We start from the raw sequence: 27,566 nt of genomic DNA, 5'->3' as shown, positions 1-27,566 counted from the left end.
CTACCCTTACAAAATGGCCAGGGTTCGCACACCGAAATAAAAACGAGAACAAACCACACGATCAGGAAGGAAACATCAACAGGTAACTGCAATTCAATGAAGAAAGATGCGTCTGGAAATGTGCCTCATTTGTTTTTTTTGTCAGTGATACGAAAAATTAAACTGCAAGGGGATATCACTACTGAGAAATCAAAAAGGCCACTATTGATATCTTCTGATTCTGTTAAATCCATACAATTTGTCTTTTATTATGCCCATCTTTGCATGAAATGTCCCTTGGTATCTCTAATTTTCTTGAAGAGATCTCTAGTCTTTCCTATTATATTGTTTTCCTCTATTTCTATGCATTGATGACTGAGGAAGTCTTTCTTATCTCTCCTTGCTATTCTTTGAAACTCTGCATTCAAATGTGTGTATGTTTTCTTTTCTCCTTTGTGCCAGGAGCAGGAGCTCCGCCCGTGGCAAAGGTCATGAAGAAGGAGGCTTGGCATATGCAAAGGCGGGATCGAGCCTCAGGAGTCCCCCTGGAAATTCTCGAGCATCTACCCCCAAAACCAGAGTCTGCTTACTTTCTGCTTTGTGCTCTCACCTACACCTCTGACTTTACAGGGGCTGTCCCCCACTACCTCTCTCTGAAAAAAAGAGTTAACTTACAGCTCCAGTTAATAAAGTTCCTGGGTGTGATAGTGTTTCAACCTACAAAGTCCTTTGGAAGTCCTCTAGCCTGCCTGAATAGGTTTTTCTGGCCACATGTGATTGCTCAGAGCCTCCCAACTGTGAGAGGCAGGAGATGTTCCAAACTGTCTAAATACAGATTCCTTTGAGCAGTTAAAAGATTGATTAGAAATTGTATTGGTGAGGGGTTTTTCACTTCTTGGGCCAATGTTTCCTGTTAAGTCTCCATATCCCTTACCTGCTGTGTCCCTGGCAGTGTATTGATTAATATGATTGGTGTAAGTAGTAGTTTTAATGTTTGTAACCTGGGACCCTTGAGTTAATTCTTTTTCTTGTTATAGCCCACCACACCTTTACCCTATAGAAATGCAACTTTATCTAATGCTTTTGGAGGGTGGGGCCTGACTAATCACCTTTAGAGAAAAATAAGTTTTCTGAAGAAAGGGTCTTAAAATGTTAACAGGCTTCTGGGCCAGAAGATGATGCAAATCACCTAAACTTTTGCATATGATAAGTTTGCAGGAAGAAAGCCTGGCTTACTGCATGACTCTACCCCTTCCCCCATTATCCTCTATGCATAACTTAAGGTATAAAATCTACTTTGGAAAATAAAGTGCGGGCCTTGTTCACCGAAGCTTGGTCTCCCCATGTCGTTCTTTCTCTCACCTTCTGGCTGAATTATTCAGCCTCTTTTCTCCACTGAATTTCCTCACTGAGCTATCCTTATTTCAGCCTCTTTTCTCCACAGAATTTCCTCACTGAGCTATCCTTATTCTATTACTCTTTATATCCTTAATTAACGTTTAATTAAGCAATTGTTTCCTCATCCTCTCCGACGCCGTCCCCGCTTCAAATTCCCTGGATCCACCGGGGCTGGACCCCGGCACCTTTGCCTTTCACTTCTCTTCATTTTACGGCTACTTATAAGGCCTCCTCAGACAACCATTTTGCCTTTTTGCATTTCTATTTCTTGGGGATGGTCTTGATCACTGCCTCCTGTACAATGTCATGAACCTCTGTCCACAGTTCTTCAGACACTCTGTCTATCAGATCTAACCCCTTGAATCTACTTCTCACTTCCATGGTATAATCATAAGGGATTTGATTTAGGTCATACCTGAATTGTCTAGGAGTTTTCCCTACTTCAATTTATGTCTCAATTTGGCAACAAGGAGTTCATGATCTGATCCACAGTCAGTTCCTGGTCTTCTTTTTGTTGACTGTATAGAGATTCTCTGTCTTTGGCTGCAAAGAGTATAATCAATCTGATTTCAGTATTGACCACCTGGTGATGTCCATTTGTAGAGTCTTCTCGTGTTGTTGGAAGAGGGTGTTTGCTATGACCAGTGTGTTCTCTTGGCAAAACTCTATTAGCCTTTGCCCTGCTTCATTATGTACTCCAAGGTCAAATGTGCCTGTTACTCTAGGTGTTTCTTGTCTTTCTACTTTTGCATTCCAGTCCCCTATAATGAAAAGGACATCTTTTTGGGGTATTAGTTCTACAATGTCTTGTAGGTCTTCATAAAACCATTCAACTTGAGCTTCTTCAGCATTACTGGTCGGGGCATAGACTTGGATTACTGTGATATTAAACCGTTTGCCTTGGAAACGAACGGAGATCATTCTGTCATTTTTGAGATTGCATCCAAGTACTGCATTTCAAACTCTTTTGTTAACTATGATGGCTACTCCATTTCTTCTAAGGGATTCTTGCCCACAGTAGTATATATAATGTTTATCTGAGTTAAATTCACTCATTCCAGTCCATTTTAGTTCCCTGATTCCTAAAATGTCGATGTTCACTCTTGCCATCTCCTGTTTGACCACTTCCAATTTGCCTTGATTATGGACCTAACATCAAAGGTTCCTATGTGTTATTGCTCTTTACAGCATCAGATTTACTTCTATCACCAGTAACATCCACAACTGAGCGCTGTTTTTGCTTTGGCTCCATCTCTTCATTCTTTATGGAGTTATTTCTCCACTGATCTCCAGTAGCATATTGGGCACCTACAGACCTGGGGAGTTCATCTCTCAGTGTCCTATCTTTGTGCCTTTTCATACTGTTCCTGGGGTTCTCAAAGCAAGAATACCAAAGGGATTTGCTATTCCCTTCTCAAGTGGACCACGTTTTGTCAGAACTCTCCACCATGACCACTCCATCTTGGGAGGCCCTGCAGGGCATGGCTCATAGTTTCATTGAGTTAGACAAGACTGTGGTCCATGTGATCAGATTGGTTAGTTTTCTGTGATTATGGTTTTCCATCTGTCTGCCAGCTGATGGAGAATGATAAGAGGCTTATGGAAGCTTCCTAATGGGAGAGACTGACTGAGGGGGGAAACTGGGTGTTGTTCTGATGGCCAGGGCCATGCTCAGTAAATCTTTAATCCACTTTTCTGTTTATGGATGGGGCTGTGTTCCCTCCCTGTCATTTGACCTGAGGCCAAACTATGGTGGAGGTAATGAAGATAATGGCAATCTCATTCAAAGGTCCCATGCACACAGTGGTACACTCAGCGTCCCCAACCCTACAGCAGGCCACTGCCGACCCACACCTCTGCCAGAGGCTCCTGGACACTCACAGACAAGTCTGAGTCAGACTCTTGTGGGGTCACTGCTCCTTTCTCCTGGGTCCTAGTGTGCACAAGGTTCTGTTTGTGCCCTCCAAGAGTCTGTTTCCCAGTCCTGTGTAAGTTTTGGCCGCTCTATGGTGGGGTTAATGGTGATCTCCTCCAAGAGGGCTTATGCCATATGCAACTCTGTTGCACCAGAGTCCCTGCACCTGCAGTAGTCCACTGCTGACCCATACCTCCACAGAAGACACTCAAACACACTTCTGTCTCAGTCTCTGTGGGGTGTCTGGGTTCCAGTGCACACAAGGTTTGTTTGAGCCCCCTGAGTGTCTCTGGCAGATATGGAGTTTGATTCTAAATGCAGTTTGCCCATCCTACTGTCTTGCTGGGGCTTCTCTGTCCCTGGACGTGGGGTATTGTGAAATATTCTGGACTGATTTCCCCTATGATTGATGGGTTTGATCTCATTGCAGTGCAAGGGACTCTCCAGAGTAAATGTGGGTATGAATAAATGTTTTTTGTGCATATGCTTCACTCTTGCGGAGAAATAGAATACTTATGAATGTAATATATAAAACTCAGATGTATTCTCTTATATGTATATGTGTGTATGAATCAATATTTACTGTGCATTTGTTGCCCTCTTGTGGAGAAATAGAAGAATGATTATGAATGTAATTTATAAAATCCAGATGCATTCTTTACCTGTTGAAAAAGATACTGCATAACTTTTTAAAAATTAATACATGCTCATAAGAGAAAATGTAAAATTGACAGAATAATACAAAGAAAAAAAAAAAAAAACCCATGATCTCACTTTACCATTGGCTCAGAATTCTGAGTTCCTGGGACAGGGAGATAAAAAGACGAAGGTGTGTTCTTTTAAAATAAAATCACCTTTTCTGCTGTTAGAATGCTAACATAGAACTTGGATTTGATACTTGACTCTTGCTTTGTTTACTTATCATTAAGCCTCTACTTTTAAAAATACCTAGTAATTTGAGCCCCTGTTTAGAGGCTGTTTGCTTCAAGTTTTTTTTTTTTTTTCCTTCTGCTTTTGGTAAGATTTTTTAAAAATTTGCATGTCTTGTCTATGGTAAATAGTGCTGCAATGAACATTGGAGTGCATGTATCTTTTGGAATTAAGGTTTTCCCCGGAATATGGCAGGAGTAGCATGACTGTGTCATATGGTAATACTAGTTTAACTTCTTTAAGGAGCTGCCATACTGTTCCATATGGTACCATATGCCATTGGTACCATAGTGGTGGTACCAATCTGCATGCCCACTGACAGTGCAAGAGGGTTCCCTTTTCTCCACAACCTCTATAGGAATTATTGTTTCAGTTATACACGTATATGTGTATATATGCATTGTGTGTGTGTGCGTTCTTATATTTAATCTTTCTTTCTTGGCTACACTGTGCGGCATGTGGGATTAGTTCCCTGACTGGGGATTGAAGCTGGAAGTGTGTGGAGGTGTGGAGTCTTAACCACTGGACTGCCAGGGAAGTCCCATATATATTCTTTTCCACTATGATTTATCATAGGATACTGAATATAGTTCTCTGTGCTCTACAGTAGGAACTTGTCTACCCATTCCATGTACTCGAGTTTATAGCTCTTAACCCCAGTGTCTTACTCCATCCCTCCCCCAGTTGTCTCTGCCTTGGAAGATAGAACTCTGTTCTCTATGTCCGTGTGTTTCTGTTTCACGCATATGTTCATTTGTGTCATATCTTAAATTTCACATTTTAGTAATATCATTTGGTAGTTGGCTTTCTCTGACTCACTTCACTTAGTATGATCATCTCTCGGTTCATGCATGTTGCCTCAAATGGCCTTACTGTTGTAGCTGTACAGACTCTTGTACCCTTTTAATCATACATACAGGTATTCATCTGCAGTTATTTTCACGTATATATTATGAAAACATCTGTAGTACACCACTCTGGGCATAGTACGTCCATTTTGAGGCTGTATTGGCATTTTATATGTATATGTTCAGTCGCTCAGCCATGTCTGACTCTTTGCGACCCCATGGACTGTAGCATGCCAGGTTTCCATGTCCATTACCAACTACCGGAGCCTGCTCAAACTCAGGTCCATTGATTGGGTGATGCCATCCAACCACCTCATCCTCTGTTGTCCACTTCTCCTCCTGCCTTCAATCTTTGCCAGCATCAAGGTCTTTTCCAATGAGTCAGTTCTTCACATCCAGTGGCCAAAGTATTGAGTTTCAGCTTCAGCATCATTCCTTCCAATGAATATTCAGGACTGATTTCGTTCAGGATTGACTGGTTTGATCTCCTTGGGACTCTCCAGAGTATACGTGGGTATGAATAAATATTTGTTGTGCTTATGAATGTAATTTATAAAATTCAGATGTATACTCTCGTATATATGTGTGTATGAATAAATATTTACTGTGCTTTTGCTGCCCTCTGGTGGAGAAATAGAAGAAAGCTTATGAATGCAATTTATAGAATCCAGATGTATTCTTCACATGTTGGAAAAGATACTGTATTGCTTTATTAAATGATATATACTCATAACAAAAAAGATAAAGTTTCCAAAAAATAGAAAGAAACAAAAAAATCACCCATGATTTCACTTTACCATTGGCTCAGAATTCTGAGTTCCTGGCTCGGGGCGATGATGGTGTGCTACTTCTTTTAGTATAAAATCATCATTTCAGCTATTTGTATGCTAACATACATCTTGGTTTTGATAGTTGATTCTTGCTTTGTTTGCTTATCTTTAAGCCTTTACTGTTACAAATACCTAGTAATTTGATCCCCTGTTTAGAGACTGTTGGCTTCAAGGTTTCTTTCTTTCTTTTTTTTTTTTTTTTTTGCCATTTCTGCTTTTATTAAAAAATGCTGCATGTCTTGTCTACAGTACATAATGCTGCAATGAACATTTGAGTGCATGTATCTTTTGGAATTCAGGTTGTTCTCCAGTAATGTGCCCAGGAGTGGAATTGCTGGGTCATATGGTAATTTTATTTTTAGTTTTTAAGGAGCTGCCATACTGTTCACCATAGTGGCTGTACCAATTTACATGTCCACCGACAGTGAAAGAGGGTCCCTTTTCCTCCAAACCCTCTCCAGAAATTACTGTTTGTAGAATTTTTGATGATGGCTCTTCGGACTGGTGTGAAGTAATAACCTCATTGTAGTTTTGATGTGCATTTCTATGATAATTAGTGATGTTGAGCATCTTTTCATGTGTTTGTTGGCCATTTGTATGTCTTCTTTAGAACAATGTCTATTTAGATCTGCCCATTTCTTGATTGAATTTTTTTTTTTTTTTTTTTGATACTGGCCTACATGACCTGTTTGTATATTTTGGAGAATAATGCCTTGATAGCTAATGAGGTTCATGACATTGTAGAGAAAGCAGTGATCAAGGCCATCCCCAAGAAAAAGAAATGCAAAAAAGCAAAATGGTTGTCTGACCAGGTTTTACAAACAGCTGAGAAAAGAAGGGAAGCAAAAGGCAAAGGAGAAAAAGAAAGTTATACCCACTTGAATGCAGAGTTCTGAAGAGTAGCAGAGAGAAAAGAAAGGCTTCCTCAGCGATCAAAGCAAACAAATAGAGGAAAAAATAGAATAGGAAAGACTGGAGATTTCTTCAAGAAAATTAGAGATACCAAGGGAACATTTCTCACAAAGATGAGCACAATAAAGGACAGAAATGGAATGGACCAAACAGAAGCAGAAGATATTAAGAAGAGGTGGCAAAGATCTTCACGACCCAGATAATCACGATGGTGTGATAACTCACCTAGAGCCAGACAATCCTGGAATGCGAAGTCAAGTGGGCCTTAGGAAACATCACTACGAACAAAGCTAGTGGAGGTGTTGGAATTTCAGTTGAGCTATTTCAAATCCTAAAAGATGATCCTGTGAAAGTGCTGCAATCTATATGCCAGCAAATCTGGAAACCTCAGCAGTGGCCACAGGACTGAAAAAGCTCAGTTTTCATTCCCATGCCAAAGAAAGGCAATGCCAAAGAATCCTCAAACTATCGCACAATTGCACTCAGTAATGCTCAAAATTCTCCAAGCCTGGTTTCAACAATATGTGAACCATGAACTTCCAGATGTTCAAGCTGCATTTACAAAAAGCAGAGGAACCAGAGATCAAATTGCCAATATCCGTTGGATCATCAAAAAAGCAAGAGAGTTTCAAAACAACATCTACTTTTGCTTTATTGACTATGCCAAAGACTTTGACTGTGTGGATCACAACAAACTGGGAAATTCTTCAAGAGATGGGAATACCAGACCACCTGACCTGCCTACTGAGAAATCTGTATACAGGTCAAGAAGCAACAGTAAGAACTGAACATGGAACAACAGACTGGTTCCAAATTAGGAAAGGAGTAAATCAAGGCTGTATATTGTCACCCTGCTTATTTAACTTATATGCAGAGTTCAGTTCAGCTCAGTCATTCAGTCATGTCCGACTCTTTGTTATCCCATGGACTGCAGCACGCCAGGCCTCCCTGTCCATCACCAGTTTCCGGAGTTTACACAAACTCATGTCCATTGAGTCAGTGATGCTCTCCAACCATCTCAACTTCTGTCATCCCCTTCTCCTCCTGCCTTCAATCTTTCCCACATCAGGGTCTTTTCAAATGAGTCAGTTCTTCACATCAGGTGGCCAAAGTATTCTACATCTCGTGAAATGCTGGGCTGGATGAAGCACAAGCTGGAATCAAGATTGCTGGCAGAAATATCAATAGCCTCAGATATGCAGATGACATCACCCTTATGGCAGAAAGCAAAGAAGAACCAAAGAGCCTCTTGATGAAAGTGAAAGAGGAGAGTGAAAAAGTTGGCTTAAAGCTCAGCATTCCAAAATCTAAGATCCTGGCATTCGGTCCCACCACTTTATGGCAAATAGACGGGGAAACAATGGAAACAGTGAGAGACTTAATTTTCTTGGGATCCAAAATCACTGAAGATGTTGACTGCAGCCATGAAATTAAAATACACTTGCTCCTTGGAAGAAAAGCTATGACTAACCTAGGCAGTATATTAAAAAGAAGAGAAATTACTTTGCCAATAATGGTCCACATAGTCAAAGCTATGGTTTTTCCAGTAGTCATGTATGGATGTGAGAGTTGGACTATAAAGAAAGCTGAGCACTGAAGAATTGATGGTTTTGAACTGTGGTGTTGGAGAAGACTCTTGAGAGTCCCTTGGACTGCAAGGAGATCAAACCAGTGCATCCTAAAAGAAATCAGTCCTGAATATTCACTGGAAAGGCTGATTCTGAAGTCAAAAGTGACACAAAGAACTGACTCATTGGAAAAGACCCTGATGCTGGGGAAGATTGAAGGTGGGAGGAGAAGTGGATGACAGAGGATGAGATGGTTGGATGGCATTATTGATGGGATGGAAATAAGTTCGAGTAAGCTCCGGGAGTTGGTGATGGACAGGGAGGTATGGCATGCTGCAGACCATGGGGTTGCAAAGAGTGAGACACGACTGAGTCACTGAACTGAACTGACCTGAACTAATGAGAACCATCTGTGCATCACAGGGAACTGTCCTCGGTGCTCTGTGGTGATCTAAATGGGAAAGAAATTACAAAAAGGATATATATACCACACACACACACATATGCACAGCTGATTTATTTTGCTGTACAGCAGGAAGTAATACAACATTGTAAAGCAACTACATGTGTACATACTGTAGGCTCCACTTATAGGAAGTTTTAGATGAGGCAAAATTAACGTATACTGATAGAACAGGTTGTGCATGGGAGAAGGGATGTGTGAGGAAGGGGCCCAGAGAGATTGTCTAGGATGATGGGGAAAAAAAAAAACATTGCAGTGAACATCATATATATAATCTTGGTGAAATTGCATAAATATTTCTGCAATGCAAATTCCAAACAGGGTCTTGCTAAGTGGCTCCATGCATTGGTAAGTTTACTAGATATTGTCAACTTGTCCTTCAGAAATTTGCATCATTTTATGCTTTCACAATTCTGCATGAGCACTGATTTTCTAATCCCTCATCGTCAAAGTGGAGGAAACATTTGGTATCATTCAAAGCTTTCACTGAACTTTTGGCGATGTGCTTGGTGAGAAATCATATTCCATTATTGCTTTGGTTTGCATTTCTTTTATTACCAATTAGGTTCAGCATTTCCTCCTGTTTTTTGGTAGTTTTTCTTTTTTTCTTCTGAGTAATTTGTGTATCTTTGTACCCTTTGTTTATTTCATGTTTGTTTTCTATTGAGTTTTTCATCTTATTTTCTTATTTTAACTTTTGAACTCTTCATAAATTAAGTAAATGCACTCTTTGTCAGCTATCTTCCAAATAGTTTTCAATTGTCACTTTATAATTCCTTGTTTATTAATTATTTAGGCACGCAGAAATTTTACTACAAAGAAAGGTATGTAAATTTTCCCTTTTTAGCTTCTGGACACAGGACATGGTAAAATAGGAAATTTAAGTAACTGAGAAATTGTTCAGGAGGCTAGAAGGTGAGGTTAAAAGAATTGGGGGGAGGCAATTCTCTATGAGTGCACCTGTGTGCCTTTCCACGTGAACTTTACAATTAGCTATTTACTTTACCTTGAAATACACACACACATACACACACACATATATATATAGAGAGAGAAAATGAAGTGGAGGCGGGTGGCGCCATGATGGGTCAAGATGAAACCAGGACGGGTGGGGCTGCATCTGGGACTCCAGATGAATCAGCCATAGGCTTGGTCAGCCCTGTGAAGCCAACAGGGACACCTCTCTAGAGCTGTGATTGGAGGACTCCGGGAGCCCCAGCACGTGCTCAAAGCCAAGGTCACAAGGAGCTGCACAAGCAGGGTGATGATGCTGCCAGTAAGCCTGTCTCCCTTGGGCCAGAGGGAAGGTGATGCTTCTTTCATTATGGAAAAGGTACTCTGTGGATATTGGGAAAAGAACTTGGTCAGTGCACGGAGTGTGAAAAAGTAAGCAAAAACCACGATTACTTTCACCACAGTTCATATTTTAGCCTATTTCTTCCCCATCATTTTTCAACTCGTATTTTTAAAGTTAGAATTACACTTCATGTGCATTTTGCTTTCCATTGTTCTTTGCTCTGTACTTTCCCAAACATTTTATCATAAAAATTTCCAAACATTCAACAAAGTGGAAAATTTTTTTCTAGCTAATACACAAAGATTTCCCACTTAGATTTCACTGCAACTATTTTGCAATACTTCCTTTGTCACACATCTATCCATTTGTCCATCCTTCTATCCATCCATCAATCGATCTTATTCCCTGGTGCATTTTGTGGTAAATTGCAGATATCAGTATGTATCTCCTTAGGTATTTTAGGTAGCCTACCATTAAGTAGTGAACTGTATTTGTTTACAGCAGTTTTCTTTGAAAGATAAAGTTTACATACAATAAATTATACCAATCTTTTTTTCTAAGTCATGTTACTTTTTAGTTGAAGTATAGTTGATTTACAATGTTGTGTCATTTTCTGCTTTACAGCAAAGTGATTCAGTTATACACATATATATGTAATATACATTGTGTGTGTGTATCCATATACAGATTCATTTATTTAATCAATTTTTTTTTTTTTGGCTACACTGTGCAGCATGTGAGATTAACTTCCTGACCAGCTATTGAACCTGCATCCCCTGCAGTGGAAGTGTGGAGTCTTAACCACTGGGCCACCAGGGAACTCCCATATATATTCTTTTCCATTATGATTTATCATCAGATACTGAATATAGTTGTCTATACTCTACAGTAGGAACTAGTCTATCCATTCCATATACTCTAGTTTATAGCTCTTAACCCCAATCTCTTACTCCATCCCTCCCCCAGTGCTCTCTGCCTTGGAAGCCAGAAGTCTGTTCTCTATGTCCATGAATGAATTTCTTTGCCATATATATATTCGTTTGTGTCATATCTTCAGTTCCACATTTAAGTGATATTTGGTGTCTGTCTTTCTCCATCTGACTCACTTCACTTAGTATGACCATCTCTCAGTCTATTCACCTTGCCTCAAATGGCCTTGTTGTTGTAGTTGTACAGATTCTTATATCCTTTAAACCATACATAGAGGTATTCATCTGTGGTTATTTTCATGTATATATTATTAAAAGTGTTTAGTATACCACTCTTGGCATAGTACATCCATTTTGAGGTTGTATTAGGATTTTACATGTATACGTTAGTCAGTTCAGCTCAGTCACTAAGTCGTGTCTGACTCTTTGTCACCCTAAGGGCTGTAGCACACCAGGCTTCTCCATCCATCACCAACTACTGGAACCTGCTCAAACTCGGGTCCATTGAGTCAGTGATGCCATCCAATCATCTCACCCTCTGTCGTCCTCTTCTCCTCCTGCCTTCAATCTTTCCCAGCAGACTGAAGCAAAGATGGGGGCTATTTGAATTGGGCAGTTTGGGGACATCCAGACAGCAGAGTCCTGTGGCTTCTTGGTTCTGTAAAGGAAGATGTTAATAAAAGCAGGAAGATGGAAAAAGGAGCAAAGCTTTGAGCATCAAAGACAGGACCACAGACAGATGAACCAGGGGAAAAGGGGGAGGGTGAGAGGACAACAGCCGATTTCTCACCATGCAAATTGACAAAAGTTCAACGAAAGCATCGAGTGATACAAAATGTTTCCACCAAATTGAGGATGAGTGGCTGGAAAATGAGTGCTCATGCAGTGTTGTGAAAGCATAAGGTGATGCAACTTTCTGAAGGACAAGTTGACACTATCTAGTAAATTTATAAATGCATGGAGCCAAGTAGCAAGACCTTGTTTGGAATTTGCATTGTGGAAGAATTGACGCAATTTCACCAATATTGTCTATATGATGTTCACTGCAATAGTTTTTTCCCATCAGCCTAGAAAATCTCTTGGGCTCCTAACCCACACTACCCTTCCCCCATGTAACCTCCATTATCAGTTCTCTCAGTAAAGATTAGTTTTGCCTCATTTAGAACTTTCTAAAAATGGAGCCTAGAGTATGTACACATGTAGTTGCTTTACAATGTTGTGTTACTTCCTACTGTACAGCAAAGTATTTCAGTTGTGCATAAATTTCCTTCGCATTTAGGTCACCAAGGAGCACTGAACATTGTTGCCCATGCTAAACAGATAGTTTTCATTGGATATCAAGGCAGTTTTCATTAGTTATCAACGCATTATTCTCCAGAATATACAAACAGCACATGCAGCCCAGTGTACCCCCCCAAAAAAAAACCTCAATGAACTCCTTATTGCCAAATTCATATTGAAATTGAAGAAAGTGGAGAAAATCACTAGACCATTCAGGTATGACCTAAATCAAATCCCTTATGACTATACAGTGGAAGTGAGAAATAGATTTAAGGGACTAGATGTGATAGACAGAGTGCCTGATGAACTACGGATGGAGGTTCGTGACATTGTACAGGAGACAGGAATCAAAACCATCCCCAAGAAAAAGAATTGCAAAAAAGCAAAATGGCTGTCTGAGCAGGCCTTACAAATAGGTGTGAAATGAAGGGAAGTGAAAAGCAAAGGAGAAAAGGAAAGATATACCCATTTGAATGCAGAGTTCCAAAGAATAGCAAGAAGAGATAAGAAAGCCTTCCTCAGTGATCAATGCAAAGAAATAGAGGAAAACAATAGAGTGGGGAAGACTAGAGATCTTTTCAAGAAAATTAGATACCAAGGGAACATTTCATGAAAGATTGGGCTCAGTAAAGGACAGAAATGGTATGGACCTAACAGAAGCAGCAGATATTAAGAAGAGATGGCAAGAATACACAGAAGAACTGTACAAAAAAGATCTTCACGACACAGATAATCACGATGGTGTGATCACTCACCTAGAGCCAGACATCCTTGAATGAGAAGTCAAGTGGGCCGTAGAAAGCATCACTATGAACAAAGCTAGTGGAGGTGATGGAATCCCAGTTGAGCTATTCCAATCCTGAAAGATGATGCTGTGAAAGTGCTGCACTCAATATGCCAGCAAATTTGGAAAACTCAGCAGTGGCCACAGGACCGGAAAAGGTCAGTTTTCTTTCCAATCCCAAAGAAAGGCAATACCAAAAAATGTTCTAACTACCGCACAATTGCACTCATCTCACACAGTAGTAAAGTGATGCTTAAAATTCTCCAAGCCAGGCTTCAGCAATACATGAACTGTGAACTTCCAGATGTTCAAGCTGGTTTTAGAAAAGGCAGAGGAACCAGAGATCAAATTGCCAACAACCGCTGGATCATCGAAAAAGCAAGAGAGTTCCAGAGAAACATCTATTTCTGCTTTATTGACTATGCCAAAGCCTTTGACTGTGTGGATCACAATAAACTGTGGAAAATTCTTCAAGAGATGGGAATACCAGACCACCTGACCTGCCTCTTGAGAAACCTGTATGCAAGTCAGGAAGCAACAGTTAGAACTGGACATGAACAACAGATTGGTTCCAAGTAGGAAAAGGAGTACATCAAGGCTGTATATTGTCACCCTGCTTACTTATATGCAGCGTACATCATGAGAAATGCTGGGCTGGATGAAGCACAAGCTGGAATCAAGATTGCCAGGAGAAATATCAATAACCTCAGATATGAAGATGACACCACCATAATGGCAGAAAGTGAAGAAGAACTAAAGAGCCTCTTGATGAAAGTGAAAGAGGAGAGTGAAAAGGTTGGCTTAAAGCTCAATATTCAGAAAACTAGGATCTTGGCATCTGGTCTCATCACTTCATGGGAAATAGATGGGGAAGCAGTGAAAACAGTGGCTGACTTTATTTTTCTGGGCTCCAAAATCACTGCAGATGGTGATTGCAGTCCTGAAATTAAAAGACGCTTACTCCTTGGAGGGAAAGTTGTGACCAACCTAGATAGCATATTAAAAAGCAGAGACATTACTTTGCCAACAAATGTCCGTCTAGTCAAGGCTATGGTTTTTCCAATAGTCATGCATGGATGTGAGAGTTGGACTATAAAGAAAGCTGAGCACAGAAGAATTGATGGTTTTGGGCTGTGGTGTTGGAGAAGTCTCTTGCGAGTCCCTTGGACAGCAAGGAGATCCACCAAATCCATCCTAAAAGAGATCAGTCCTGGGTGTTCATTGGAAGGACTGATGCTGAAGCTGAAACTCCAGTACTTTGGCCACCTCAGCAAAGAGCTGACTCATTTGAAAAGACCCCGATGCTGGAAAAGATTGAGAGCAGGAGGAGAAGGTGACGACAGAGGATGAGATGGTTTGATGGCATCACCAACTCAATGGACACTGGTTTGTGTGGACTCCGGGAGTTTGTTATGGACAGTGAGGCCTGGCGTGCTGTGGTTCATGGGGTCGCAAAGAGTCAGAAACGACTGAGCGACTGAACTGAACTCAACTGAATAAATGGGCAGATCTAAATAGACATTTTTCCAAAGAAGGCATACAGATAGCCAACAAACATTTGAAAAGATGCTCAACATCACAAATTACTAGAGAAATGCAATTCAAAACTACAATGAGGTATTACTTCACACCAGTCCAAATAGCCATCATCAAAAACTCTACAAACAATAATTTGGAGAGGGTGTGGAGAAAAGGGAACCCTCTTGCACTGTTGGTGGGCATGTAAATTAGTACCACCACTATGTTGAACTGTATGGCACCTTCTTAAAAAACTAAAAATATAATCTCCATATGACCTAACCCTGGGCATTTTCCTGGAGAAAACCTTAATTCAAAAAGATGCATGCACCCCAATGTTCACTGCAGCACTATTTACCGTAGCCACGACATGCAACATTGTTTAATCATATCAAAAGTTAAAAACAAACAAGCAAAACAAAACAAAAACTTGAAGTAAACAGTCTCTAAACAAGGGGTCAAATTACTAGGTATTTGTAAAAGTGGAGGCTTAAAGATAAGTAAACAAATCAATAAGCACCTATCAGAACCATGTTCTATGTTAGCATTCAAAGAGCAGAAAAGCTGATTTTATACTGAAAGAATTAGAGCACCCTCAAATTTTTTTCTCCCCATCCCAGGAATTCAGAATTCTGGGTCAATGGTAAATGAGATCATGGGTGATTTTTTTCTTTCTTTGTATCTGTGTATCAACTTTACGTTTTCTCTTATGAGCATGTATTAATTCTTTTTTTTTTTTTTTTTTTACTTTACAATATTGTATTGGTTTTTGCCATACATCAGCATGAATCTGCCACGGGTGTACACGTGTTCCCCATCCTGAACCCCCCTCCCACCTCTGTCCCCATACCATCCCTCTGGGTCATCCCAGTGCACCAGCCCCAAGCTTCCTGTATCCTGCATTGACCCTGGACTGGCGATTCATTTCTTATATGATATTATACATGTTTTAATGCCATTCTCCCAAATCATCCCTCCCCCACCCTCTCCCACAGAGTCCAAAAGACTGATCTATACATCTGTGTCTCTTTTGCTGTCTCACATACAGGGTTATCGTTACCATCTTTCTAAATTCCATATATATGCTTTAGTATACTGTATTGGTGTTTTTCTTTCTGGCTTACTTCACTCTGTATAATCGGCTCCAGCTTCATCCACCTCATTAGAACTGATTCAAATGTATTCTTTTTAATGGCTGAGTAATACTCCGTTGTGTATATGTACCACAGCTTTCTTATCCATTCATCTGCTGATGGACATCTAGGTTGTTTCCATGTCCTGGCTATTATAAACAGTGCTATGATGAACATTGGGGTACACATGTCTCTTTCAATTCTGGTTTCCTCGGTGTGTATGCCCAGCAGGGGGGTTGTTGGGTCATATGGCAGTTCTATTTCCAGTTTTTTAAGGAATCTCCAGACTGTTCTCCATAGTGGCTGTACTAGTTTGCATTTCCACCAACAGTGTAAGAGGGTTCCCTTTTCTCCACACCCTCTCCAGCATTTATTGCTTGTGGACTTTTGGATCGCAGCCATTCTGACTGGCGTGAAATGGTACCTCATAGTGGTTTTGATTTGTATTTCTCTGATAATGAGTGATGTTGAGCATCTTTTCATGTGTTTGTTAGCCATCTGTATGTCTTCTTTGGAGAAATGTCTAGTTCTTTGGCCCATTTTTTGATTGGGTCATTTATTTTTCTGGAATTGAGCTTCAGGAGTTGCTTGTATATTTTTGAGATTAGTTGTTTATCAGTTGCTTCATTTGCTATTATTTTCTCCCATTCTGAAGGCTATCTTTTCACCTTGCTTATAGTTTCTTTTGTTAAAAATATGGAATGTTTCACAAATTTGCATGTCATCCTTGCGTAGGGGCCATGCTAATCTTCTCTGTATCGTTCCAATTTTAGTATATGTGCTGCCGAATCGAGCACTGTATTAATTCTTAATAAAGTTATACCGTATCTTTTTCAACATGTAAAGAATAATACATCTGGATTTTTATAAATTCCATTCATAAGCATTCTTATATTTCTCCACGGGAGGGCAGCATAAGCACAGTATATATTCATACACAGATTACATCTGGATTTTATGAATTCCATTTATAAGCATTCTTCTATTTCTCCACGAGAGGGCAGCAAAAGTACAGTAAATATTAATTCATACCCATACATTTTGGCAACCTGATGTGAAGAACTGACTCATTGGAAAAGTCTCTGATGCTGGGAAAAATTGAAGGTGGGGGGAGAAGGGCACAACAGAGGATGAGATGGTTAGATGGCATCACGGACTCGATGGACATGAGTTTGAGTAGGTGCCAGGAGTTGCTGATGGACAGAGAAGCCTGGCATGCTATAGTCCATGGGGTCGCAAAGAGTCAGACACAACTGACTAACTGAACTGAACTGACTGGCATATGCATATAAAATCCTAAGACAGACTCAAAATGGACATACTATCCCAAGAGTTGTGTACAACATACGTTTTAATAATATAACTGGGAAAATAACCACAGATGAATACTTTTATATATAGTTAAAAGTATACAAGAATCTGTACATCTACAACAAGAAAGCCATTTGAGGCAACATGCATGGACCGAGAAATGATGATACTAAGTGAAGTGAGGCACACAGAGAAAGACAAATACCAAATGATATCACTGAAATGTGGAATCTAAAATATGGTACAAATGAACATGGGTATGAAACAGAAATATACTCATGGACATAGAGAACAGACTTGTGGCTTCCAAGGCAGAGAGAATTGGGGGAGCAATGGAGTAGGAGATTGGGGTTAAGAGATACAAACTAAAGTACATGGAATGGATGGACAAGTTCCTGCTGTAGAGCACAGAGAACTATATTCAGTATCCTAATATAAATCATAATGGAAAAAATATATACGGACTTCTCTGGCAGTCCATTGGTTAAGACTCCACACTTTCACTGCAGGGGATGCAGGTTCAGTCCCTGGTGAGGAGACAAATCCCACATGCTGGACAGTGTAGCCAAAAAAAAAAAAAAAGATTAAATAAAATAATGTGTAAATACATACACACACACAATGTATATGTACACATACATGTGTATAATAGAAACACGTTGCTGTAAAGCAGAAATTAACAGAACATTGGAAAGCAGCTGTGCTTCACTTAAAAAGTATCATCACTGGGAAAAAAAGATTGGTATGTTTCATTGTATGTAAAGTTTATATCCAAAGAAAACTGCTATAAAAAACATGGCTCACTACTTAATGGCAGGCTTGCAGAAATACTTAAGGAGATGCATACTGATGTCTGCAATTTACCACAAAATGCACCAAGGAAAAAGATTGATTGATGATTGGATAGAGGGGTGGGAAAATGGATAGATAGATGACAAAGGAAGTATTGCAAAATGGTTACAAAAGCAGACCCTATATATGCTGTCTACAAGAGACCCACCTCAAACTAAGGGGCACATACAGACTGAAAGTGAAGGGTTGGAAAAAGGTATTTCATGCAAATAGAGACAAGAAGAAAGCAGGAGTATTAATACTCATATGAGATAAAATAGACTTTGAAATAAAGGCTGTGAAAAGAGACAAAGAAGGACACTATATAATGATCAAAGGATCAATCCAAGAAGAAGATATAATATTTATAAATATATATGCACCCAGCATAGGAGCACCTCAATACATAAGGCAAATGCTAACAAGTATGAAAGGGGAAATTAACAGTAACACAATAATAGTGGGAGACTTTAATACCTCACTGACACCTAGGGATAGATCAACCAAACAGAAAATTAGCCAGGAAACACACACTTTAAATGATACAATGGGGTAGTTAGACCTAATCGATACCTATAGGACATTTCAATTTCACCTTTTTCTCAAGAGCACAGAGAACATTCTCAGGATAGATCACATCCTGGGCGATAAATCTAGCCTTGGTAAATTCAAAAAAATCGAAATCTTTCAAGCATCTTTTCTGATCACAATGCAGTAAGATTAGTTTTCATTCCAATCTCAAAGAAAGGCAATGCTAAAGAATGCTCAAACTACCACACAACTGCACTCATCTCATATGCTAGTAAAGTAATGCTCAAAATTCTCCAAGCCAGGCTTCAGCAATACATGAACCGTGAATTTCCAGATGTTCATGCTTGTTTTAGAAAAGGCAGAGGAACCAGAGATCAAATTGCCAACATCCGCTGGATCATCAAAAAAAAACAAGAGAGTTCCAGAAAAACATCTATTTCTGCTTTATTGACTATGCCAAAGCCTTTGACTGTGTGGATCACAATAAACTGTGGAAAATTCTTCAAGAGATGGGAATACCAGACCACCTGACCTGCCTCTTGAGAAACCTGTATGCAAGTCAGGAAGCAACAGTTAGAACTGGACATGAACAACAGATTGGTTCCAAGTAGGAAAAGGAGTACATCAAGGCTGTATATTGTCACCCTGCTTACTTATATGCAGCGTACATCATGAGAAATGCTGGGCTGGATGAAGCACAAGCTGGAATCAAGATTGCCAGGAGAAATATCAATAACCTCAGATATGAAGATGACACCACCATAATGGCAGAAAGTGAAGAAGAACTAAAGAGCCTCTTGATGAAAGTGAAAGAGGAGAGTGAAAAGGTTGGCTTAAAGCTCAATATTCAGAAAACTAGGATCTTGGCATCTGGTCTCATCACTTCATGGGAAATAGATGGGGAAGCAGTGAAAACAGTGGCTGACTTTATTTTTCTGGGCTCCAAAATCACTGCAGATGGTGATTGCAGTCCTGAAATTAAAAGACGCTTACTCCTTGGAGGGAAAGTTGTGACCAACCTAGATAGCATATTAAAAAGCAGAGACATTACTTTGCCAACAAATGTCCGTCTAGTCAAGGCTATGGTTTTTCCAATAGTCATGCATGGATGTGAGAGTTGGACTATAAAGAAAGCTGAGCACAGAAGAATTGATGGTTTTGGGCTGTGGTGTTGAGAAGTCTCTCTTGAGTCCCTTGGACAGCAAGGAGATCCACCAAATCCATCCTAAAAGAGATCAGTCCTGGGTGTTCATTGGAAGGACTGATGCTGAAGCTGAAACTCCAGTACTTTGGCCACCTCAGCAAAGAGCTGACTCATTTGAAAAGACCCCGATGCTGGAAAAGATTGAGAGCAGGAGGAGAAGGTGACGACAGAGGATGAGATGGTTTGATGGCATCACCAACTCAATGGACACTGGTTTGTGTGGACTCCGGGAGTTTGTTATGGACAGTGAGGCCTGGCGTGCTGTGGTTCATGGGGTCGCAAAGAGTCAGAAACGACTGAGCGACTGAACTGAACTCAACTGAATAAATGGGCAGATCTAAATAGACATTTTTCCAAAGAAGGCATACAGATAGCCAACAAACATTTGAAAAGATGCTCAACATCACAAATTACTAGAGAAATGCAATTCAAAACTACAATGAGGTATTACTTCACACCAGTCCAAATAGCCATCATCAAAAACTCTACAAACAATAATTTGGAGAGGGTGTGGAGAAAAGGGAACCCTCTTGCACTGTTGGTGGGCATGTAAATTAGTACCACCACTATGTTGAACTGTATGGCACCTTCTTAAAAAACTAAAAATATAATCTCCATATGACCTAACCCTGGGCATTTTCCTGGAGAAAACCTTAATTCAAAAAGATGCATGCACCCCAATGTTCACTGCAGCACTATTTACGTAGAGCCACGACATGCAACATTGTTTAATCATATCAAAAGTTAAAAACAAACAAGCAAAACAAAACAAAAACTTGAAGTAAACAGTCTCTAAACAAGGGGTCAAATTACTAGGTATTTGTAAAAGTGGAGGCTTAAAGATAAGTAAACAAATCAATAAGCACCTATCAGAACCATGTTCTATGTTAGCATTCAAAGAGCAGAAAAGCTGATTTTATACTGAAAGAATTAGAGCACCCTCAAATTTTTTTCTCCCCATCCCAGGAATTCAGAATTCTGGGTCAATGGTAAATGAGATCATGGGTGATTTTTTTCTTTCTTTGTATCTGTGTATCAACTTTACGTTTTCTCTTATGAGCATGTATTAATTCTTTCTTTTTTTTTTTTTTTTTTACTTTACAATATTGTATTGGTTTTGCCATACATCAGCATGAATCTGCCACGGGTGTACACGTGTTCCCCATCCTGAACCCCCCTCCCACCTCTGTCCCCATACCATCCCTCTGGGTCATCCCAGTGCACCAGCCCCAAGCTTCCTGTATCCTGCATTGACCCTGGACTGGCGATTCATTTCTTATATGATATTATACATGTTTTAATGCCATTCTCCCAAATCATCCCTCCCCCTCCCTCTCCCACAGAGTCCAAAAGACTGATCTATACATCTGTGTCTCTTTTGCTGTCTCACATACAGGGTTATCGTTACCATCTTTCTAAATTCCATATATATGCTTTAGTATACTGTATTGGTGTTTTTCTTTCTGGCTTACTTCACTCTGTATAATCGGCTCCAGCTTCATCCACCTCATTAGAACTGATTCAAATGTATTCTTTTTAATGGCTGAGTAATACTCCGTTGTGTATATGTACCACAGCTTTCTTATCCATTCATCTGCTGATGGACATCTAGGTTGTTTCCATGTCCTGGCTATTATAAACAGTGCTATGATGAACATTGGGGTACACATGTCTCTTTCAATTCTGGTTTCCTCGGTGTGTATGCCCAGCAGGGGGGTTGTTGGGTCATATGGCAGTTCTATTTCCAGTTTTTTAAGGAATCTCCAGACTGTTCTCCATAGTGGCTGTACTAGTTTGCATTTCCACCAACAGTGTAAGAGGGTTCCCTTTTCTCCACACCCTCTCCAGCATTTATTGCTTGTGGACTTTTGGATCGCAGCCATTCTGACTGGCGTGAAATGGTACCTCATAGTGGTTTTGATTTGTATTTCTCTGATAATGAGTGATGTTGAGCATCTTTTCATGTGTTTGTTAGCCATCTGTATGTCTTCTTTGGAGAAATGTCTAGTTCTTTGGCCCATTTTTTGATTGGGTCATTTATTTTTCTGGAATTGAGCTTCAGGAGTTGCTTGTATATTTTTGAGATTAGTTGTTTATCAGTTGCTTCATTTGCTATTATTTTCTCCCATTCTGAAGGCTATCTTTTCACCTTGCTTATAGTTTCTTTTTGTTAAAAATATGGAATGTTTCACAAATTTGCATGTCATCCTTGCGTAGGGCCATGCTAATCTTCTCTGTATCGTTCCAATTTTAGTATATGTGCTGCAATCGAGCACTGTATTAATTCTTAATAAAGTTATACCGTATCTTTTTCAACATGTAAAGAATAATACATCTGGATTTTTATAAATTCCATTCATAAGCATTCTTATATTTCTCCACGGGAGGGCAGCATAAGCACAGTATATATTCATACACAGATTACATCTGGATTTTATGAATTCCATTTATAAGCATTCTTCTATTTCTCCACGAGAGGGCAGCAAAAGTACAGTAAATATTAATTCATACCCATACATTTTGGCAACCTGATGTGAAGAACTGACTCATTGGAAAAGTCTCTGATGCTGGGAAAAATTGAAGGTGGGGGGAGAAGGGCACAACAGAGGATGAGATGGTTAGATGGCATCACGGACTCGATGGACATGAGTTTGAGTAGGTGCCAGGAGTTGCTGATGGACAGAGAAGCCTGGCATGCTATAGTCCATGGGGTCGCAAAGAGTCAGACACAACTGACTAACTGAACTGAACTGACTGGCATATGCATATAAAATCCTAAGACAGACTCAAAATGGACATACTATCCCAAGAGTTGTGTACAACATACGTTTTAATAATATAACTGGGAAAATAACCACAGATGAATACTTTTATATATAGTTAAAAGTATACAAGAATCTGTACATCTACAACAAGAAAGCCATTTGAGGCAACATGCATGGACCGAGAAATGATGATACTAAGTGAAGTGAGGCACACAGAGAAAGACAAATACCAAATGATATCACTGAAATGTGGAATCTAAAATATGGTACAAATGAACATGGGTATGAAACAGAAATATACTCATGGACATAGAGAACAGACTTGTGGCTTCCAAGGCAGAGAGAATTGGGGAGCAATGGAGTAGGAGATTGGGGTTAAGAGATACAAACTAAAGTACATGGAATGGATGGACAAGTTCCTGCTGTAGAGCACAGAGAACTATATTCAGTATCCTAATATAAATCATAATGGAAAAAAAATATATACGGACTTCTCTGGCAGTCCATTGGTTAAGACTCCACACTTTCACTGCAGGGGATGCAGGTTCAGTCCCTGGTGAGGAGACAAATCCCACATGCTGGACAGTGTAGCCAAAAAAAAAAAAAAAAGATTAAATAAAATAATGTAAAAATACATACACACACACAATGTATATGTACACATACATGTGTATAATAGAAACACGTTGCTGTAAAGCAGAAATTAACAGAACATTGGAAAGCAGCTGTGCTTCACTTAAAAAGTATCATCACTGGGAAAAAAAGATTGGTATGTTTCATTGTATGTAAAGTTTATATCCAAAGAAAACTGCTATAAAAAACATGGCTCACTACTTAATGGCAGGCTTGCAGAAATACTTAAGGAGATGCATACTGATGTCTGCAATTTACCACAAAATGCACCAAGGAAAAAGATTGATTGATGATTGGATAGAGGGGTGGGAAAATGGATAGATAGATGACAAAGGAAGTATTGCAAAATGGTTACAAAAGCAGACCCCTATATATGCTGTCTACAAGAGACCCACCTCAAACTAAGGGGCACATACAGACTGAAAGTGAAGGGTTGGAAAAAGGTATTTCATGCAAATAGAGACAAGAAGAAAGCAGGAGTATTAATACTCATATGAGATAAAATAGACTTTGAAATAAAGGCTGTGAAAAGAGACAAAGAAGGACACTATATAATGATCAAAGGATCAATCCAAGAAGAAGATATAATATTTATAAATATATATGCACCCAGCATAGGAGCACCTCAATACATAAGGCAAATGCTAACAAGTATGAAAGGGGAAATTAACAGTAACACAATAATAGTGGGAGACTTTAATACCTCACTGACACCTAGGGATAGATCAACCAAACAGAAAATTAGCCAGGAAACACACACTTTAAATGATACAATGGGGTAGTTAGACCTAATCGATACCTATAGGACATTTCAATTTCACCTTTTTCTCAAGAGCACAGAGAACATTCTCAGGATAGATCACATCCTGGGCGATAAATCTAGCCTTGGTAAATTCAAAAAAATCGAAATCTTTCAAGCATCTTTTCTGATCACAATGCAGTAAGATTAGTTTTCATTCCAATCTCAAAGAAAGGCAATGCTAAAGAATGCTCAAACTACCACACAACTGCACTCATCTCATATGCTAGTAAAGTAATGCTCAAAATTCTCCAAGCCAGGCTTCAGCAATACATGAACCGTGAATTTCCAGATGTTCATGCTTGTTTTAGAAAAGGCAGAGGAACCAGAGATCAAATTGCCAACATCCGCTGGATCATCAAAAAAAGCAAGAGAGTTCCAGAAAAACATCTATTTCTGCTTTATTGACTATGCCAAAGCCTTTGACTGTGTGGATCACAAACTGTGGAAAATTCTTCAAGAGATGGGAATACCAGACCACCTGACCTGCCTCTTGAGAAACCTATATGCAGGTTAGGAAGCAACAGTTAGAACTGGACATGGAACAACAGACTGGTTCCAAATAGGAAAAGGAGTACGTCAAGGCTGTATATTGTCAACCTGCTTACTTAATTTATATGCAGAGTACATCATGAGAAACACTGGGCTGGAAGAAGCACAAGCTGGAATCAAGATTTCCAGGAGAAATATCAGTAACCTCAGATATGCAGATGACACCAGCCTTATGGCAGAAAGTGAAGAGGAACTAGAAAGCCTCTTATGAAAGTGAAAGTGGAGAGTGAAAAAGTTGGCTTAAAGCTCAACATTCAGAAAACTAAGATCATGGCATCTGGTCCCATCTCTTCATGGGAAATAGATGGATAAACAGTGGAAACAGTGTCAGACTTTATTTTTTGGAGCTCCAAAATCACTGCAGATGGTGACTGCAGCCATGAAATTAAAAGACGCTTACTCCTTGGAAGGAAAGTTATGACCAACCTAGATAGCATATTAAAAAGCAGAGACATTACTTTGCCAACAAAGTTCCGTCTAGTCAAGGCTATGGTTTTTCCAGTGGTCATGTATGGATGTGAGAGTTGGATTATAAAGAAAGCTGAGTGCTGAAGAATTGATGGTTTTGAACTGTGGTGTTGGAGAAGACTCTTGAGTGTCCCTTGGACTGCAAGGATATCCAACCAGTACATCCTTTAGGAGATCAGTCCTGGGTGGTCATTGGAAGGACTGATGCTGAGGGTGAAACTCCAATACTTTGGCCACCTCATGAGAAGTGTTGACTCATTGGAAAAGACCCTGATGCTGGGAGGGATTGGGGGCAGGAGGAGAAGGGGACAACAGAGGATGATGTGGCTGGATGGCATCACTGACTCGATGCACATGAGTTTGGGTGAATTCTGGGTGTTGGTGATGGATAGGGAGGCCTGGCGTGCTGTGATTCATGGGGTTGCAAAGAGTCGGACACAACTGAGCAACTGAACTGAACTGAATAGGAAAAAAAGGTTAAAAATAGAAACATATGGAGTCTAAACAATATGCTTCTGAATAACCAAGAAATCACAAAAGAAATCAAAAGAAATAAAAATATGCATAGAAACGAATGAAAATGAAAACATGACAACCCAAAACCTATGGCATTCAGTAAAATCAGTGCTTAGGGGAAGGCTTATAGCAATACAAGCTTACATCAAGAAATAAGAGAAAAATCAAATAAATGACATAACTTTATACTTAAAGCAACTAGAAAAAGAAGAAATTAAGAACCCCTGGGTTAGTAGAAGGAAAGAAATCATAAAAATTAGTGCAGAAATAAATAAAAAAGAAACAAAGGGGACTATGGCAAAAATAAACAAAACTAAAAGCTGGTTCTTTCAGAAGATAAATAAAACAGACAAACCATTAGCCAGATTCATCAAGAAAAAAAGGGAGAAGAATCAAATCAACAAAGTTAGAAATGAAAAGGGAGAAATAACAACAGACAACTCAGAAATACAAAGGATCATAAGAGACTACTATCAGCAGCTATATGACAATAAAATGGACAACTTGGAGGAAATGGACAAACACTCAGAAAAGTATAACCTTCCAAAACTGAACCAGGAAGAAACAGAAAATCTTAACAGATCCATCAGAAGCACAGAAATCAAAATTGTAATAAAAAATGTCCCAACAAACAAAAGCCCAGGACCAGATGGCTTCACAGGTGAATTCTACCAAAAATTGAGAGAAGAGCTAACACCTATCCTACTCACACTCTTCCAGAAAATTTCAGAGGAGGGTAAACTTCCAAACTCATAATATGAGGCCTCCATCACCATAATCCCCAAATCAAAGATGCTATAGAAAAAGAAAACTATAGGCCAACATCACTGATGAACCTAGATGAAAGAACTTCAACAAAATTCTAGCAAACAGAATCCAACAACATATTAAAAAGATCGGACATCATGACCAAGTGGGCTTTATCCCAGGGATGCAAGGATTCTTCAATATTTGCAAATCAATGAATGTAATACACCACATTAACAAATGGAAAAATAAAACCCATATGATTATCTCCATAGATTCAGAGAAAGCCTTTGACAAAAGTCAACATCCATTTATGTTAAAAGCCCTCCAGAAAGAAGACATAGAAGGAACATACCTCAACATAATAAAAGCCATATATAATAAACCCACAGCAAACATTATCCTCAATGGCGAAAATTTGAAAGCATTTCCCCTAAAGTCAGGAACAAGACAAGGGTGCCCACTGTCTCCAATACTACTCAACATAATTTTGGAAGTTTAGCCATAGCAATCAGAGAAGAAAAATAAATTAAACAGAATCTAGATTGGAAAAGAAGAAGTAAAATTATCACTGTTTGCAGATGACATGATCCTCTACATAGAAAACCCAAAGACACCACCAGAAAATAACTAAAGCTAATATTTAGCATATTAAAAAGTAGAGACATTACTTTGCCAACAAAGGCCCGTCTAGTCAAGGCTATGATTTTTCCAGTAGTCATGTATGGATGTGAGAGTTGGACTGTGAAGAAAGCTGAGCACCGAAGAATTGATGCTTTTGAACTGTGGTGTTGGAGAAGACTCTTGAGAGTCCCATGGACTGCAAGGAGATCTAACCAGTCCATTCTAAAGGAGATCAGTCCTGGGTGTTCTTTGGAAGGAATGGTGCTAAAGCTGAAACTCCAGTACTTTGGCCACCTCATGCGAAGAGTTGACTCATTGGAAAAGACTCTGATGCTGGGAGGGATTGGGGGAAGGAGGAAAAGGGGACGACAGAGGATGAGATGGCTGGATGGCATCACCGACTCGATGGACGTGAGTTTGAGTGAATTCTGGGAACTGGTGATGGACAGGGAGGCCTGGCGTGCTGCGATTCATGGGGTCGCAAAGAGTTGGACACGACTGAGCCACTGAACTGAACCGAATCTATGAATATAGTAAATATGCAGGATATAAAATTAACACACAGAAATCTCTTGCATTTCTATACACTAACACAGAGAAAACAGAAAGAGAAATCAAGGAAACAATCTCTTTCACCATTGCAATGCAAAACATAAAATATTTAGTAATAAATCTACTTAAGGAAACAAAAGACCTATATATATAAAACTTTAAAACACTGATGAAAGAAATCAAAGATGACACAAATTTATGGAGAAGTGTACCATGTTTATGGACCTGCAGAATCAATGTAGTGAAAA

The 27,566-nt window shown here is 39.5% G+C and overlaps 2 non-coding genes across 2 annotated transcripts; both read right to left on the bottom strand.

Moving 5' to 3' along the window:
* Positions 1 to 16,475: 16,475 nt before the first annotated feature.
* LOC138986590 (U6 spliceosomal RNA) lies at positions 16,476 to 16,582 on the bottom strand. The gene has a single exon (XR_011463394.1). It is a non-coding gene; the product is annotated as a U6 spliceosomal RNA (small nuclear RNA).
* Positions 16,583 to 21,834: 5,252 nt separating this feature from the next.
* LOC138986598 (U6 spliceosomal RNA) lies at positions 21,835 to 21,938 on the bottom strand. The gene has a single exon (XR_011463402.1). It is a non-coding gene; the product is annotated as a U6 spliceosomal RNA (small nuclear RNA).
* Positions 21,939 to 27,566: the final 5,628 nt, after the last annotated feature.

The sequence above is a fragment of the Bos mutus genome, chromosome X (genome assembly GCF_027580195.1).
Source record: "Bos mutus isolate GX-2022 chromosome X, NWIPB_WYAK_1.1, whole genome shotgun sequence".
Lineage (NCBI taxonomy): Eukaryota > Metazoa > Chordata > Mammalia > Artiodactyla > Bovidae > Bos > Bos mutus.
This window is presented reverse-complemented; position numbering and strand designations above follow the sequence as displayed.